The following is a 6078-nucleotide window of genomic DNA, read 5'->3' on the forward strand; positions in this document are numbered from 1 at the left end:
CCACATTGCTGGTTGTGTTCAAAGTGCGCGAACACTTGCGCGACAGTTTCTTTCTTGTTGTTGATTATGGCAGTTTTTAGTTACCATATATGGAAATCGAGTACGACGCACGTGTACACAGGAACTAGCACAAGCCACTCAGCGCGTCTGGTGGTTAACTTTTAGAATCTTGACTCCCGATTACTTTTTACGTTCGCTTTTTTTTTTTTTTTTTTTTCATTTCCTTTCTTTTTAATGCTATTTAAAAGTACCATAAAGAGCTATAAACAACTTTTGGCATTGCACGCGATGAATTACGTTTTATTTTTATGTAATTTTATGCACATTTAATGTTATTTGTTCGTAATTATTTTTATGTAGTATTCTGATGAAAACCTGTTGAATATAATCCGAGATATTTATACGAAAAAGGAAAAAAAAAAAAAAAAAAAAAGAGAGAGTATTCTTGTTTGTTCAATTTTAATGATTGTTCAATTTTAATGAACTTTAAAATGGCTCAACAAATGTTTCCAAAAGGAGTAAATATATAATTCATTCATTGGGAGTGAACTTAAATAAAATAAAAACTGCAATAAGAACTGGAAGTGAAATAAAAAACTCCTAAAATGTTCGAGAGCTTATAATATTCTATAATATACATATAAGCAGAACTTCGAAACACTGATGATTACTGATTTTGTTTCTTTATGTGCACACGAAATATATCTATAGTTTCAGGCGTGCTATTGTATGGATTTATGGAAATTTGAAAATGAAAGAAAAAATACATTGCAGGAAAACATATCTCAAAGACGTGATGAAGGTCTTGGTCAAGGTGCAGTTCGTTGGTTTGAATATTGCTCTGTATACCACACGACGAAAAATGTCTTCTACAAAGAAATGGTACCTGCGTCCAAATATCAAATTTATGATAATATTCGACGTTCTTTATTCTTGCATGGTCGAAACTTGTTACTCTAAATGTAGATTAAATGTAAACGATATCGTTATTTTTAGTATTGTCTTGTCAAACATAGTTGGGCAGTTAATAGTACAGTATTATATATGTTTTTAGTATAACTGATATTCATTTTTACATTCTATTTACAGAAATGTCTGTATAATTGATCACTTAACTTCTGAGAGTGAGCTGTGCCGGTAGTGGCTTATGCACATACTCACATAAAGAAAGGAGTTGTTAAAAGAAGGAAACAAACAAGCATTCGGTTCAGAAGGAACCTTGACTTCTGAACTTCAGGTCGAGGGGAATGGACTGTATGGAATGTGCTTCCTAGCCCCTCCTGGTTTCGACAGTGGGATCAGATTATCTTTCGCATTCCTGTCCATCCACCCTCACAGCGGTTTGCTGGTAAGATTTTAATGGACAGGGCTTTTAAGGGTTTTACTTTACTGCCTAGCGTGAATTTGTTTACATTCTTATACGTCAAGTTTAAAACAATGGTTTTACTGTGGAAACTGGAAGTTCAGGTTTAAAATAGTAGGCAATTTAAACTGCATATAGAAGTTGTGGTGGATAAAGGCTATAAATCCTTATGTGTAGGTTTTACTACAGATAAGATCGCAATGAAGCCAACGCAATCATTCTGCGCCTGTTTTAGAATCCGTTTATTAGAGACACTCTGATGAGGTGCTTACGTTGCTCAAGCCAATCTTAGAATTAAAAAAAAAAAAAAAAGAAGAAAGAAAGAAAGAAATGGGGCACTTCTCCAGTTCTACATAAATTTATACCCTGTTATACTAACAGTTAGCTCGAGAATAATCATACACTATATATTATTAGGTTGCTACAACCCAAAAGTATATTACATACTACTGGGTGCAGCAAATAAAAGGCGCTTTCGCCTATATGCATATGCGTCTATTGTCTTCATCATGTCTGTCCGCATGTAAGAACTCGACTCCTATTCGACGGATTTTCATGAATTTTATACTTTGGTGTTTTGAAAATATTTGTCGAGGCATTTGAAATTTTTTAGACTCGGAGAAATAGAAATCTGGCAAATATAATTTTCTTTTTTCCATGAAATTTGTATGGAAAAAAGAAATTCATAGATTAAATGTAATTTTAATGCAGTATTGACTACTTTAAGTCCATGCACGCTTCGCGTGTATTGTTATGTAAGATGATTAAAAGCCATCTACCACGGTAATAAAGAAACAATACGGACTAATTTATTTTTAATTTTTTTTTTCTCAATGTGTATCCCCTTGAGTTCAATAGATCCTCCATTTGAGGGCAAAGAAGAAATAACTGAAAATATAGTCTTTGTTCTGTTTCTCTGAAAAAGAAAAAAAAAAGAGGGCCTTACAGCTTCCTTAATATTGTTATTAAGGAAGATAACGATACCCTCCTTGAAAATCTATGACCACATAAGCGTTTTTCAGATTTCTGAAGAGGAAATAATCACTAGGTGCCAGATCTGAATTGTAGGAAGGATAGTTTATCTCCTGGAATCTGCAATCTCTCAGAGCATCAGTTGTTTTATGAGACTTCTATACAGGAGCATTGTCACGAGGAGACAAGACACCTTGTGTCATTTTTTCTCTTCTCTGTTCCTTTATCTCCCCTTCACCTTAAAATTTTTTAAGAACAGCAGCAGAGGCATCTCCAGCGATTGCATTCTTATGAGAATGCAATCGCTGGAGATGCCTGTGCAAATAAGATACAGACATTTATGAGAGTATGATGAAATTGCAGTTTTTATATATCAATCATATTTATAGCCCAGGCAGCCAACTAATTGAATATCTCTCGTATTATATAAGGATGACAAAGTCTTGTGCTAATAAATTCCACTTTTCTACAATCCTTCTCGTGCAGCACTCATACTATAAACATGAGGGCTTTAGGATCAATCATAGCCCTATGCCACTAAAGTAAGTTTTTCTTTGTTTCAGTAAATTGTTTCTCTTAGACGAAACCCCAACGCACCGGTGATTATGTTAAAAGGGATCAAAAATCATTTGGAAATTTGAATATATGTACCATCGAGCCGACGTGATTGTTGAAAACATGAAAAGGCACGAGTCCTAAAGTCAAAGTGTGATGTACCACAACCGACCTTCCGTGACCAATGCTAATTACCTAGCCGTGCTGCAGCTAGATAGGATCCTACGCAAGTGGAATTAAAGCACTGATCATTTATCAACACACAGAAGGAAGTCTCTCGTATTGGGGAGAGTAATCATCACATCTGGGTTCAACGTGAAATACTTCCCAGAACTGGGGAACTGGTCCATTTCATGGTCTCTGTCCTCTCCTGATGTAACGTCCGGGAGGTATAGAAAGTGTAAAATGTGCATTTCATTGGATCGATAGTTTGGTAAGTTTAAACCAAAAAGAATCGTCCATGCTGTGGAGACTGCACAGATTCAGAACTACTCCTTTAAAGCTGGAACATCATCTTGAATTTCTTTCATGCTATGAATGATTTTTATAGTTTGGCGAGGTTTAATTACCTGCAGCTTTATTTCTATACAATCACTTTACTTTATCTGATTGTGAAATGAATTCAAGACATTTTATGGCAGCGTGTTGGAGAACTGTTTCGATTTTATTTACGATTTGGTTATGAAACACGGTATACTTATTTTTAATTTTTGATTTGGTCCTAAATAAATAATACTTTCCTGTAACCAGAAGCATGTATATGAGAGGGTGAAGATGCTATAAGTTCTCGGCCTATAACAGAAGAGACAAAATAATCCAATCATATATGATATCCAATTATTCAACAACGGGACACACTTTCTGCAATGATGTTGTAGCATTTGCAAAATTCACGAATAGTAACTGAAAGACTGCTCCCCAAACCAGGCTTCTGTTTTCGTATGATATCGTCATTTTATACAATTCTGATAACCTTTAAACGTTTTTTTGAGATTGGAAAGAGGTAGTTCGAGAATGCAAATCTGGTGAATATGGGAGATGATGAAGGAGCCGGAATTCAGCCAGTTTACCGTGTGCTTGATGTGCTGTATGTGTGTATGCCGGAGCATTATTATTATTAATATCAATTTATTTCCAAAGAAATGTCCCTTTACAGCTATCCAGCTAGAGGACACGGGTTACGTGATAATAATGAATAAATATTGCCATACTATTTACAATCTATGTACAGAGTACTCAAATGAGTTGATACATGCATGGCCTAAAACAGCATCTGATTTCATAAATACATAATCGTAGATAAATAAATACAACAATAAGTGGATAATATAGCATCACAGAAGTTAAATCACCAACAGTTTGATCAGGGCATACATATCTGCCAGAGAGGCAGATCTGTACGTTTTGTCCTTGCAGAGCTTGTCCTACAAAAGCAGTACTATTGGGTAAGCTTACCCTTGGGTCTGGCCTTCAGTTTGTCCAAAAGTGATGAGCAATGCTCAGTAGTTATTGATGGTTTTATCCTTTTCTAGATAGGTAATAAATAAAATCCCGTCCTTGTCCCAAAAAACAAGGGCCACAGCCTTCGTGGGTAGCACATTTGGTAGGATCGCCGTCTTCCCCACACCGGGTGAAAAAGACCGAGATAGAGTCCCGTCAAAGATGCGAGGAATTTTTATAGGCCTTTTTCACAACGTGGCTGAATTAGTCGGTCTCAGGTGAGGGTTGCATGGTTTTTTATCCCGGAAACTCTGGTTTTTCGTCCAGCAAACAGAAAATCGACCTCAGAACACACGCAATTTACAGACGGTATATACGGAGCAATATGACCTTAGTCAATGATTCGACTGTTCTTTGGGCTCTGGATCATAATGAAGCAACCATATTGCATCCATAGACACAATTAGTGTCAACAATCATTGGCACTTTGCTCAAAATGGTGAAGAACTGCAGTTGAAGACAGAACACGCTGTCGCTTTTTATCATCATTTGAGACCCATTTGGCAGAAAGCATCCACATGTACAAAATTTAATGAATAACATATGAAACACGTTCCCTGGACATGCCTTGAGTATCGGCTATCCATTTAGCAAAATTCATCTATCAGGCACCAGGCGAGTGATCGGGCTCCAAACTCGCTGCTGCTAAACATGGTGTTATTTTTCGTATTCTCTGCACTTTGTGAACTCTTCTAACTGTGGTTCTCCCGGAGTATAAACAGAATTTTTATTTTATTTATTTTCAAGTTCAGTCGCAGAAGCTGGTCTTCCTGTCCTCTTTCTGCATCCTTAGTTAAAAAAAAAAAAAAAAAAACGAAGAAAAAAAAAAGCATTTTAAATTTTGCAATCCAGCATTTGATGGTTGAGTACCATGGATCCTGTTCTGCTAACGTCGCCAACATATCATCATGAATTTCCTTTTGGTGTTTTTACCCTGTAGAAACAGATATTTCATAACCGCTCCACTTGGTGGCGTTTTGGGTTCATGTCTTTTCTTCAACCCGTAAAAAATTTAAATGGTAATTAGGAATTTTTCAGGCAGTTTAACACAAAAAATATTTAATGCACATATTAATTAGGATCCTGGCGTTATATATTTTTAAAATAAATTAATAAAACAAGAAAATGCAATTTCTGCTTTAAGTGTAGTCAAGAGTTAGAGTGCTGTAGCACATCCTCTTTGAGTGGACTGTGGTTCAAACCTGTGACTGCTAAATACGATTAATGATTGTATTCATGTTTTTTGTAAACTCCTCTGACTTAGTGGTCGTGCAGGAATATAAACAAAATAAGAATTTGAGACCGCCGTAGCCTAGTGGTTATGGATGAGCACACGTGCTTTGAGTAACTCCGTTTCAAGCCTGTGGCTGCTAAACACGGTGCTGTTTTGTGTATTCTCTCTGTATTGTAAACTCCTCTAGTCGTCTCGGAATATAAACAGAAAATATAATTTTTATTGTTTTGGATGTTATGTTATTTTAGATCTTCACGTGGACTGAACGTTCAACTTACAATACTACTTGATCTGTAATAAATAACCTGAACTGAGTTTTCTTATTTAATCAATATTAACCTGCATGAACAGAGAACCTAGGTGAACAATGAGTAAGAATTTCATGATTACTTACAAGTAAATTGGTGGCCTGAATGCTGAATACCACCTTCCCTTTGTCGTTGAGAAATAAATT

This window comes from Mastigoproctus giganteus, chromosome 1 (genome assembly GCF_048544385.1).
Source record: "Mastigoproctus giganteus isolate SK-2022 chromosome 1, ASM4854438v1, whole genome shotgun sequence".
In the NCBI taxonomy this organism is placed as follows: Eukaryota; Metazoa; Arthropoda; class Arachnida; order Uropygi; family Thelyphonidae; genus Mastigoproctus; species Mastigoproctus giganteus.